This window comes from Lycium ferocissimum, chromosome 2 (genome assembly GCF_029784015.1).
Source record: "Lycium ferocissimum isolate CSIRO_LF1 chromosome 2, AGI_CSIRO_Lferr_CH_V1, whole genome shotgun sequence".
Classification (NCBI taxonomy): Eukaryota; Viridiplantae; Streptophyta; class Magnoliopsida; order Solanales; family Solanaceae; genus Lycium; species Lycium ferocissimum.
Window position 1 is genome coordinate 1471278 of NC_081343.1, and position 13579 is coordinate 1484856.

The window sequence follows — 13579 nt, forward strand, 5'->3', positions numbered from 1 at the left end:
TATTTGGTTGTTTGAGGGCCTGTTTGGCCATAAATACCAAAAACTTTTTCACTTTTTTTGGAATTTTTGAAGTTGGAGTTGGAGTTGTGTTTGGCCATAGTTTTTGAAATTGTAGTTTTTGGTGAAATGTAGTGTAAAAAGGTGAAAAAAGTGGAAATTTTTTGAAAAACAAGTTTTTCTTATTTTTAGTATTCCGGAATACAACTCCGGAAAAAAGTGAATAATTTTTATGGCCAAACGCTAAAAGTAAAAAAAGTGAAAAAAAATTCCGGAAAAAAGTGAATAATTTTTATGGACAAACGCCCACTGAATGTATGAAAGTGAAAAAAGTGAAAACAAGGTTTTAGTTGTTTTCCAAATTCCACATACAACTATTTGGAATTTTCATGGCCAAACGTTGATTTTCAAATAAAGTGAAATAATTTTCTGAAAAAAAAGTGAAAATTCTCATGGCCAAACAGGCCCTTAATATCATTAAGAAGTATTTTGTATGGATAATTTTTACTATTCGACTCCACCCCAACCCTCCACTACCCCATCCCTTATACCAACCCCTCACCCCAAAACCCACCCCCACCGCCCACCCCAACTCTCCACTACCTCACCCCCTATACCAAACCCCCCACCACCAACACAACCTCAACTCCCCACCCCTACCCACCACCACCCACCTACCTTACCCCCATCCACCTCTAACCACCACCCCACCATCACCTACCAACCCCCTTCCTCCCCCCCCCCCCCCCCCCCCCTTTCCCCCCACCATTACTATGAAGCATCTCCACCATTAATAGTGAACATAAATGTTTCATTTTTATCAAATAATATTTTTAATTTATTAAATTTGTATTTTTTTTTTATTTTGTATTTGAATTGTATATTTATTATGTTTAAATAAATACATTATGCACATTCAGGTGTTGAAAAACAAACAATCTTATAGCCTATTTGGCCAAGCTTCTAAAATCATCTTGTTTTAAAAAATGCTTTTTTCAAAAGTACTTGTAGACATCAAAATTTTGTTGGACTATACAAGATGAGCCCAATATGTGTTGGCGTTTCTTGGAGGCTACTCTACCCTAAATGTAACATCCCGTAAATTCGAGTTAGGTGTGAATGTATGAAAACCAGTATTAAGTTGATATTTTAGCTATATTAATCCATTCGGGATAAATTTGGGTGATAAGAAGCCGTTTTGAAGTCAACCCAAATAGTGAATTTCGTAAGAGTTCTCAAGCTCGCCTAAATTTCAGTAGGTCTGACTTCTAAGCCATTTTCGTGCAAATAGGTTGGGAATTTAGGAAAACTTCCTTAATGAAAGTTGTAGATAATTAAAATAACTTTCCAACAGTAGGTTGCCCAGCTCCAACAGAGCTCTGTGCTAGGAGTTATGCCTATTTTACTAAGCATCATCTGTGCAGTGCGAAAATTAGGCGTGCGCGGCGCCCTAGGCGGCGCCCCAAACCAAATTTCCAAAAAACTTAAAATTTTGACTTCGTCGAAATGGATACACTGTGTGCGCCACCCTGGGCGACGCCCCAGGCGATGCACCAGGCCATTTTACGCCTGAAACGATTTTTCCCGAATTTTATAAAGGCCTAACTTCGTTATATTCATTCCCACTTCGTTTTGGCCGACTTTTTGAGAGTAAACAACCCTAGGGTTTCCCTAAAACATACAAGGTAAGTTCTTGATCAATTCTCATCATTACTTCATCAATCTAACATTAAATTAACACTAGTTCATCTTCCAAAAACCCTAGATTCTTGAAATCCAAGAAAGAGAAGAAAAAAGGGACGTTCGGAGAAGTTAATATTCCTTCAATAAGGTATGATCCTTGACTTTTGTGATTTTATTGAAAGGGTTTAGACTAGTGTAGGTTGTCCTATGAGATTAGAATCCATGATTGATTCATGAAGTGTTCAAGAAGACGTTCTAGTCATGAAAACCCTAGCTTTCGTTTGTGAGAAGGGTTTATGAGTGGGAATAGGTTAGAGTTCTAACCTCTCCTATCTAAAAATATTGTAGAATAATTTTTGGATTGTGGGAAGTACGCTTGAGCGGGAATTAAGGTATGTCTCTTCTGAACATACTCTTTCGATCGGTTTTTATGAACTCTTTGGTTGTGATTTGTATGTCTCTTTTAAGGCTCTTCATTGAATAAAAAGGTCACTTTTCATGAATTGAAACTCTATTTCTTGCTTTAATTATGGTTAATGTGAGTGAGGAGACAAGCCCACATTAAACCTAGTTTGTATCATGCTCTACGTACATATATAAGTTATAAAAAAAATTCCTCTATAAGAGATAATCAATAATGATGGCTAAGGATTGGTATTAATGTTTTCATGATGAATTATGACATTTAAATCTTGGTTAAAGAAGTGTAAACGTTTTCAAGACATTCTTTGAAATGGTTTATCTTTACGATATGGCATAATGAACCTTAATGGTAAATAGTGATGTGACTTCCTTGAGATGAATTGTAATTTGGCTTTTATGCTATGAACTCTGTTGATGTGATTTTTCCTAGACATTCGGGAGGATGAGTGGTCACCGAGAATTTCATATTTCGATGTGTCTATGCCTAGCCATTCGGGAGGATGAGTGGTCACCGAGGATTTCATATTCCGGTGCATTTATGCCTAACTACTCGGGAGGAACGGTAGTCACTATGGATCCTAGTGTGGTAATTGCCTAGCCATTCGGGAGGAAGAGTGGCCACTACCGAGTTCTCTACCCGGAGTGTGGTTAATGCCTAGCCATTCGGGAGGAAGAGTGGCCAGCCTTCTTCTACCCGGAGTGTGGTTAATGCCTAGCTATTCGGGGAGAAGATAGCCACCGAGAATTTCATATTCCGGTGTGGTGCGGCAACAGACAAGGGAACCTTCACGGTCATCCCTTCGATGTGATTTATTCTTGGGACCGTATTGGCATGTGTGATATTCTTATTCTCTCATGGAACTGTTGTTGACAATCATGATCAATTTGAAAGGCATAATTGAAAGTTGTAAATTGAAAAAAGTCTTTATAATCGGTTTTGATAATTCTTATTGAGATGCACATGCTGAATACCTGTTTTTATATTGATTAATGGCTTTGTAAACTGTTTAACAAACGACATTAAGAATCATAAAGTGGAATGACTGTTTTTATACTATCTTTTCAGAACTGATTTCTTTATGTATTAATATATTTTATTTTTATAATACTTGTTGTCTCCGAGGCACTCACTAAGTGCGAAAGTACTCAGGCATACCATTATTATTTTTTATGGTATGTTAGGTAACAAAGAAGAGCAGGTTCATGATACTCTCGACGCTTAGGAGAACTTGTTACTGTTGTTGATTTGGTGAGCCCACGTCCTTGTTCGTGGGACACTTCCTGTTTCATTTATTATTCTAGATTTTGGCCGCGTCCCCGAAGTTAGATGATTGTTTTGTCTCTTAGAGCTCATAGATAGTTATCGAATTATGGGTGATTGTCAAAGTCTCGTACGACTTAACGGGTGTTTGCCATGTTTATGACTATTTACTTATATTAGACTTTTGCCGATCTTATTTCATAATTGTGATCCTTATATATGCAGTTACTTATAACTTTGTTTAATTTAATAAGGAAAGATTATTAAAAAGGAACTTGATGTTACATTTATTTTATAAACTGTTGGAGGCGAATGTTGAACCTGGCGGGTTCAAGTGTTGTTATTGCATCTTTTAGGTTCTTCTGATGTTGTTCATGACGTCGGATGCTGGTCACGTCTGTAGGGGGTTTTGGGGCGTGACACTAAACCCTAGCTTACTCCTATATAAGAGGGGCACATATTGCCTTGAAAAGGCATCTCAAATATCCCATAAACTCATGGGTATTCAAAAAGAGGTCAATATGTGGCCGGATATTTCTTGACAGCTAAATACTTCAAGAAGATCCATAATATCCTTTCATGAAAATAAAATACATCTCGAGAAATCCACACATATCCAAATCTAAATCATCCTACGTTCGAGAAATACGCTACTAACGGCTCTCGAATCACGGAGGAAAAAAAGGAGAGAAGAATCAAGGGATAAATAGATTTGTACTCACAATCTTGATAAATAAAATCCCTTTTTTAATTTATTTTGTAATTGAAGTTTATTTTTCATATTTGAAAATTTGTTTCAAACAAATTGGCACGCCCAGTGGGACAATCTCTACCTCTCATCTCAACTTTTCGATCATCAAAACTCAAGAAAATCAAAATGACTTTAGAGAAGATCAACTCCAAATCAATTTCCTCCAAGGTTGCTAACTCCAAATTCTCTGCTGATGTGGAAAGCATCCTCGACATTACCTTCGGTAGCATTGGACTAGTTACGAGGAGCAAAGTAAGCATGTTAGGACAAAAGGCACTCCAAGTATCGCCCGCAACAACTCCTATTTTCGGATCTTTATCCCCGAAAGGAGCAAGATCCTCTACTAATGCATCGGAGGAAGGAAGCAATATTGCTGAAAAGATTAAGAAGACTCTGGCTCTACTTGATCTCTCTAGATCCAAGAACTATGCTATGAAGGAAGATGATGATACTTCAAGTGACGGATCCTCTCCACTCACACCACATGAAGTAAGCCAGTCAAAGATCAACTTATGCGACAATCCATGCTATTCTCCAACATCCCCAACAATTATGCAAGCAATGGTAACTAACGTTTTCATCTATGGAGGAGACACTAGCAAACTTGACAAAGGTAATCGAGGGCTTGGCCAAGCATGTGCAAAATCAAGATGCTCGGATTGAAAAGTTGATAGACAAGATGGATGGCTTAATAGAAGGTGAGTCCATCCATGCACCTGGGAAGGGTCCAGAAGCACAAGAGACTGAACCTCACGCAAAACAAGCACGGCCTACCAAGGAAATTCCAGTTTCTTCTGAAGGAATGATCCCACTTGACCAATTAAAGGAGTTCATCCAAGGGACTCTCAAGGATAGGTATGAAGTTGCTTCCAAGTCTTCTTTTACTTACGCAAAGTCGTACACTACAAGAATTGATAGCTTCAAGATGTTCGCTGGTTATTAACCTCCCAAATTTCAATAATTTGAAGGTAAGGGAAATCCAAAGCAACACGTTGCACATTTTGTTGAAATATGTAACAACGCGGGGACTACCTTGTCAAGCAGTTCGTCAGCTCCCTCAAGGGAAATGCCTTTGACTGGTACACTATTCTTGAGCCTAATTCTATTGATAGTTGGGATAAACTAGAGTAGGAGGTCCTCAATCGCTTTTATAGCACAAGGCGTACAGTGAGCATAGTCAAACTTACAAGCACTCGCCAGAGGAAAGGCGAACCAATTATATATTTCATCAATCGATGGATAAATACAAGTCTAAACTGCAAACATAGGCTCATCGAAGCTTCTGCGATAGAGATGTGTATCCAAGGAATGCATTTGGGGCTTCACTACATCTTGCAAGGAATTAAACCAAACTCTTTTGAAGAACTAGCTACTCGTGCTCATGACATGGAGTTGAGCATGTCTTCCACTGGAAATGAAGTAATGCCTATATACGACTCTCGTAAAGGAAAGGAAAAGCAGGAACCCAAGAAGTGGATCAAGTTCATTCCCAAGAGTGACAATAAAGAGTCCATGAACGTCAATGTCTTGCCTGTAAAGTTTACTACGAAAGTGAGCAAGAAGCAGAGTATGAAAGCAACTTCCTTCCAAACAACACAAGCCGAAAGTCGACCTTAAAAGAGATGCAAGAAAGAGAATACCCCTTCCTGGATTCTGATGTCCTTGAAATTTTTGATAAACTACTTGAGCTGAAACTCATTGAGTTACCAGAGATGAAGAGGCCCAACGAAGCTTGAAGAACAAACGACCCGAATTATTACAAGTATCATCGACTTGTGAGTCACCCTCTTAAGAAGTACTTTGTCTTCAAGGACAAAGTTATGCAGTTGGATAATAAAAACATGATTCTTCCTGACGATGAGAAGGCAAGTTCGAATCAAGTCTCTATCACCTTTGATTTTTTCGATCCGGTCCAGATATGCAGCTTTGAAAAAACATGAGGAAGGACCATTGAGGGAAGATAGAACCCAAGTTGATGAAGCCGATGATGAAGGTTGGATTCTGGTGACTAGGCGGAGACGCTGTAAAACAAGTCCACAAAAAGAATCATCTAGACAACCAACTAGGAAGAGGATGGTTAGAAGATCGAAAAAGCAAAAATCAGTTGAGCATCTGAGGAAAGCAAAAGTGGGGGTGAACTACCACCAAGAACCATAACGTCCCGTGACTTTGGAGGAATTCCTACCAAGTTGGTTCCGCAATAAGACTGCTCGAGACAACATTGAGGCATCATGCTTCAATACTGATAAAGAAGAAGCAAAGGATGGAAGCCTATCAATGCTGTCTCTATCTGAAAAGCCTGTTGGATCTTCTTTCCAAGAGGCACACACATGTGATACAAAAATCACATTCACGGATGACGATCTTCTACTTGGTGAAACGCTACACAATCGTCCTTTGTACATGGTGGGTTATGCGCTCGAAAAGAGAATAAATAGAATATTGGTAGATGATGGATTTGGAGTTAACATTCTTCCTATTCGCACAATGAAGGATCTTGGTATCACGACTGAAAAACTTTTGGAAAGCCGCTTGATGATACAAGGATTCAATCAAGGGGGGCAAAGGGCCATAGGTGCTATCAAATTAGATATCACCATAAAAGATTTGCAATCAAGTGCATGGATGTATGTCATCAATACAAAGACTTCGTACAATATGTTGCTTGGTAAGCCATGGATACATAAGAACAAAGTTGTCCCATACTCCTACTATCAATGTTTGAAGTATCTCGAAGGAAGTGTCGAAAAGAAGATAATTGCTGATGATAAGCCTTTTACTGAAGCTGAGTCACACTTCGTCGATGCGAAGTTCTAGCTGAAGAACTACATTATGAAGAAAGTAAAAGTCAATGACATCTCAATGACCAAGAGTGATAAGATCGCAACTAAAAGAGCTTATGAGACTATTGGAAAAGATAAAGTTGGTGCTGAGGTGCCGCATTCCAGTCCGAATAAAGGGAACATCGTGTCTTTGAAGAAGAAGAAGACAACTCCCGTACTCCGCTATGTTCCAAAGGTGAAGAAAGAGGAATGCCAACCATCTGACATTCAAGGAAATGTACTAGGGGGAAATGTGCTAGGGAGGTTAACTCTCCCTATCAGATGAATAGATGTGATAAATTTGTCTTCAAAGCTACTTGGAGACTTTGTGGCTCAGAATCTACCGCAAAATATGGCATTCCCTATGAAGCGTACAAATGAAGGCTTTGATCTAAATGCTTACAAGTTATTTGTCAAGGCTGGGTACAAATCCAACGAGCCATCAAAGGTAGGGAAACTTCTATCAGAAACTACCATGATGCAATCACGTGAAGGTTTGGGATAAAAACAACCTCCTCCAGTTCGCATATCCATAAGAAGGGCAACTACCAACTACATCACCATGGAAGATGAGTTTGCTGCTTCTAACAAAAGGCCTTTAGTGTTTGATCGGCTTGGAAAGTCGGCCGCAAAAGCTTCTGTGTTTGACAGATTAGGGCCGTTGAAGATGAAGAAGAAGAATAACAAAGTCCACAGAAATTATCAAAACGTGAAAATGCTCGCTTTGCCTGGAACCCAGAAGGATATACAAAGTTTGATTCCTTCTAGAATGAGGTGACAAACAAACCTTGTGGTTTCATGTGGAGAGGTACTAAAAGCAAAGTCTCACACTGTGGTGTATACCAAGGAGCGTGACGAAAATGAGGAAAGTGTAGGCTTTTCGTATCATATTACTACATAAAGTGATCAAGATACCTCATTTCAGATGGAGGTTACCGAGAAATTGGAGGATGTCTCCTCATGTTACCATAGATCTTTCAATGATAGTGATCCTTAAGAGGATGAAGATGCTAGAGATGCTCATCCGAAACTTGAAGAAGGGGTGAAAACCACAGTAGAATCCTTGAAAGAAGTTAATCTTGGTACTGATGAAGACCCAAGGCCCACCTACCTAGGTGCTTTTCTAACAGCTGATGAAGAAGACACTTCCATGGAAATACTCAAAGAATATAGGGATGTTTTCACTTAGAGTTATAAAGAGATGCCTGGATTAGATCCCAAAGTAGCAGCCCATCATCTGGCTGTCAAGAATGGTGCCCGTCCTGTTAAGCAGGCCTAGAGGCACTTTAGACTAGATTTGGTTCCTTCGATTGAAAATGAAGTCAACAAACTCATTAAAGCGGCTTTATTTGTGAAGTTAAATACCCTACGTGGATTTTGAGTATCGTTCCCGTGAAGAAGAAGAAGAAGACTGGCCAAATTCGAATTTGTGTTGACTTTAGGGATCTTAAAAATGCATGCCATGAAGATGATTTCCCGCTTCCCATCCCAGAGTTGATGATTGATGCTACCACTGGTTACGAGGCAATGTCTTTCATGAACGGTTCATCCGGCTATAACCAAATTCACATGGCGCCAAAAAATAAAGAGCTTACTGCATTTCGTACACCCAAGGGTATTTATTGTTACAAAGTGATGCCTTTCAGTTTGAAAAAGGCTAGTGCCATCTACCAAAGGGCTATGCAGAATATCTTTGATGATATTCTCCACAAAAATGTTGAATGTTATGTAGACAATTTGGTTGTAAGATCAAGAAAGAGGAGCGACCACTTGCAAGACCTGAGAATGGTGTTTGAACGACTTCGGAGATATCAACTTCGAATGAATCCATGGAAATGTGCCTTTGGAGTTACTTCTGGAAAATTCCTTGGTTTCATTATTTGACATCGAGGAATTAAAATTAATCAATCCAAAGTTGATGCGATTTTGAAAATGCTCGAGCCTCGAAATATTCATGAGTTAAAAAGTCTGCAAGGAAAGCTAGCATATATTAGGAGATTCATTTCGAATTTAGCTGGGAGGTGCTAACCATTCAGTCGTCTCATGAAGAAGGGCACTCCTTTCAAGTGGGACTAAGCATGTACTAATGCCTTCGAGAATATCAAGTTATATTTAAAGAAGCCTCCAGTTCTAGTAGTCCCCTTTGGAAAACCATTGATACTATACATTTCCGCACAAGAAAGGTCCGTTGGAGCGTTGTTGGCCTAAGAAAATAGTGAAGGAAAAGAAAATTCTCTTTACTACTTGAGCAGAATGATGACACCAAATGAGCTGAATTACACGCCAATTGAAAAGTTGTGTTTGGCGCTAGTCTTCTCGATTCAAAAGTTGAAGCACTACTTTCAAGCTCCTAGTATTCACCTTATTTCCAGAGCAAATCCCATCAAGTTTGTGATGTCAAAACCAGTCCTCAGTGATCAACTAGCAAGGTGGTACCTCCAGTTTCAATAGTTTGAGATTACATACATCCCTCAAAAGGCTATAAAAGGACAGGCATTGGCAGACTTCTTAACGGATCACTCGATACCTGATGACTGGGAGCTAACCGATGAACTTGCTGACGATAATGCAGTGGTCGTTAAAATTCAACCTTCGAGGAAAATACACTTTGATGGTGCTACACAACGTGATGACTAACGTCTTTGAACATGGTGTTTGTTACTCCAAGGAGGGTATTTGGTAGAAGTCCTACCATACTCTTTTACTTTGATACAATGTTGCTCCAACAATGTCGTTGAATATCAAGCACTAATACTTGGACTTGAAATGGCTGTTGACATGAAGCAATTATAGTTACAAGTCTTTGGTGACTCTCAATTGGTGATCAATCAAATCTTAGATGGTTAATGAAGTGTTATATAAGCCCGAATTACTCCCCTATCATGGTTATGCTCAGAAGTTGATAAGGTGGCTTGGTGATGTAACTCTTCGGCATGTTCCAAGGAAGTAAAATAAGAAAGCTGATGGTTTAGCTGCTCTAGCTTCAACGCTAACTCTGCCAGATCAAACACAAGTGACTATCTACCAAAAATGGGTAGTTCATAATCATTTCCAAATGAGGATGAAGGTCGAGAAAATGAGCTTCATCTCGTAGTTGTTTACAAGCCGCAAAGGAAGACTAGCTACAACCCATCATTGACTACTTGAGTTTTGGGATTTGCGAACTCAAGAAGAAGAAGCTAGGGTTTTTCATCGTGCACCTTGATTCCTTTACTACAAGGATACTTTATATAAAAGATCTTTTGAGGGGGTACTCTTGTGATGTTTGGGGGAGGATGAAGCAATCCAAGATTTGCAAGAGACATTCATCACATTTTGAGTATGTGGATCACATCAATCTGGACCAAAGCTCCACTTCCACATAAAAAAAAAAGGGATATTAACGATGACGATGGTGAAAGATTGTTGGACTATGCTCGAAGATTGGTGTGAAGGCTTGTAAGTTTCATACGAATTTTATATATCAATGAAATATGACTACTTGGATATGATATTGTCGTATCTTGGCCATTTGACGCTTGGGGTTGGACGTCGATGGAAGTCTATAAATCGAAATCTTTTGGTGGACACTTGTACATCTCAACTACAACCGACTACTTCTCAAAATGGGTCGAAGTTGTTGCTCTTAAAGAAGTGGAGAAGGAGAATGTTGCGAACTTCATCTGAGTAAATATCATTTACCACTTCAACATTCCTCGTTACATAATAACAGACAATGGCAAGCCATTAGATAATAAATTGATGAACAAGATTTGTGATCTCTTCGGTTTCAAGCAGCGTAAATCTTCTATGTATCATGCTGCCGCCACTGGTCTAGCTGAAGTGTTCAATAAAACTATGTAACTTGTTGAAGAAGGTAGTCTTCAAGTCCAAACGAGATTGGCATCAACGAATGAAAGAAGCTTATATGGGCATACGGGGCGACTTCCGCGCACTATTATATGCATATGCAACCCCATACTCGCTTGCTTATGGAGTTGAATCGAGTGTTTCTACCACTTGAGTGCCAAATACCTTCCTTACGACTTGTTATTCAAGAAGGGCTCATCGAAGAGGAAAATGCTCGATTGCGTCTTGTAGAGATAGAAGCAGTTGATGAGAAAAGGTTGGAGGCTCAACAAAATCTTGAATGTTATCAGGCCTGTCTATCTCGTGCCTTCAACAAAAAGGTGTGCTTGAGGTCTTTCCAAGTTGGAGATCAAGTCCTTGCCGTCTTGACCCACCATTGTTTCCCATAAGTGCCGCCGCAAATTCACCTCAAAATGGGATGGACCATATGTCGTACAAGAAGCATATCCAAGTGGCGCTTACAAGCTTGTTGATGTGAATGACATGAGGATCGGTCCTGTTAATGCAAATTTTTTGAAGAAGTACTATCCTTGAGGCAAGATGACTCTCCTCGACGTACAAGCATAAACTGCATGTTACTCTTGGCCCGTCGAGTAGAAACTGTGTACGGCCCCAAAAAAATATCCGTTAGGTTGAAAACCTCGCGAGAGGCGGCCTCGGCAAAAGTTAGGACACAAAAAAAAAGTCCTCTGGGTCAAAAACCTCACGAGAGGCAGCCTAGGCAAACGTTAGGACACAAAAAAAGTCCGCTAGGTCGAAAACCTCGCAAGAGCTGGCCTAGGCAAAAGTTAGGACAAAAAAAAAACACTCATTTTTCTAAACTAAGAAATGACTTGATCCTCTTCACCGAGGTACATAGGCCGCTTAGAGTTTTATTCTAAGCTCAGTCTTATGATTTTCGAAAAAAAAATCATTCTATGTGTCGTTCGAGTGAAGAATGTTGGAATGAAACCCGCCTCACCAGGCACATGCATATCATATATACAAGCATTCTTTTATTGAAATAGAGACCTTCCCCAAATGCTAATGGTTCAATGGGGGCAAATCTCCATAGAAATGGGTTTCTCCAACGGGATGACTGTAGTCTTTTAGCAAGTGGTCAATTCAGCAAGTTGAAGTCTGCAAATCTGTCAATTTTCAAGTTGAAGTCCTCAAATCCGCCAACTCTTCAAGGGCGAAGTCCTAAACCACCGTATCTGCAAGTTGAAGTCTTCAAGCCAGGCTTCAAGTTGAAGTTTCGAATCCACCATGCCTACAAGTTAAAGTCTTAAAATATAAGAAGACTTCAAGTTGAAGTTTCAAATCCACCATGTCTGCAAGTTGAAGTCTTAAAATCCAAAGAAATCTTCAAGTTGAAGTTTCAAATCCACCATTGTACTGGTATCGTTGAAGTCTTAAAATCCAGTAAGTCTTCAAGTTGAAGTTTCAAATCCACTATTTTTGCAAGTTGAAGTATTAAAAAGTGGGAAGTCCTCAAGTTGAAGTTTAAATCCACCATGTGTCACGACCCGACTAGGGGCCATGACGGGTACCCTCGGCTAACCACCGAGCACCACTCATACTACTACTCATCATACTTATTATGCCTTTTATCTATTACTCTCACACTTCTAGCCATAAGGAAAACTATTTTCAATTTTGAAAATATAACTTCATTTAAATACATAAGCCCTTCGACTATCAAAATAATACATATATACAAGGAAAACGTGAGACCATACTACCCACACATACGTATCTACGAGCCTCTACTAGAGTACTAGACATATGGACGGGACAGGACCCCGTCGTGCCCAAAACATATATATATACAAAATAATAAATTAACGGCACCTCCGGAACAATGGAGTGCTCTCAAAGTCTCTGCTCGATAGCCCTACGAGAATCTAGGTCATCTCCTTTTGTCTACCCGTGGGCATGAACACGGCGTCCCGAAGAAAAGGACGTCAGTACGAGCATTGTACTAAGTATGTAAGGCATAAACAATAATGATACATCAATGAAATAAGGAGACATCAAGTGAAGAACAACTTGTAACTGACTGTCAATCATGATAGAAATAATGCATGTTGACTTACTTTATAAACATCATCATATCATTTATGCATATATATATAAGCTCCCCGACCATATAGGTACGGTGTGATCGTCATTAGCCAGCGTCCAGGCCTCCCGCGTCCGGGGTAACCATCTCATGCCGCCCACTAGTTGTGTCTGCCCATGTCATCTAGACATGGTGTATACGCTGCCCGCCTTAGCGGTGTACATACCGGCCATATAGGCACGGTGTAATATCATCATCATATGCTTATCATGAATCATTCATAGAAACTCGAATACAACTATACTATGTCGGGGTGATGTAAGGTCGGAACCCTCGATTCCATTATGGAGCAATGATAATATTCATCTCACCTTGAAGGAATTAGCACATAAGGTGAGTGTAGCCCAATGAACAACATCACATAATAGTAAATAGGATCATTAGCTTTGTAGAAACATCATATCATTATCATACTCGTGACGTATCTCTTATCTTATCTCATATGAATTCTTCATGAACATGGACTCATAGTTTTAGATATCGGAGCATAAGAGGGTCATGGAGAATAAGGGGAGATCATGTCATAAGATTCATGCCTTAAAAAGAAGGGACTAGCCTCACATACCTTTTCGTTTAGCTACACTATCGCTTGAACGTTCTCCTTCAATGCTCACGTTTTTACCTTCAAGAGAGTTCGTATCAACATTAGATAATCGATAGCTTAGCATACTTGACTAAAGCTAGAGAAA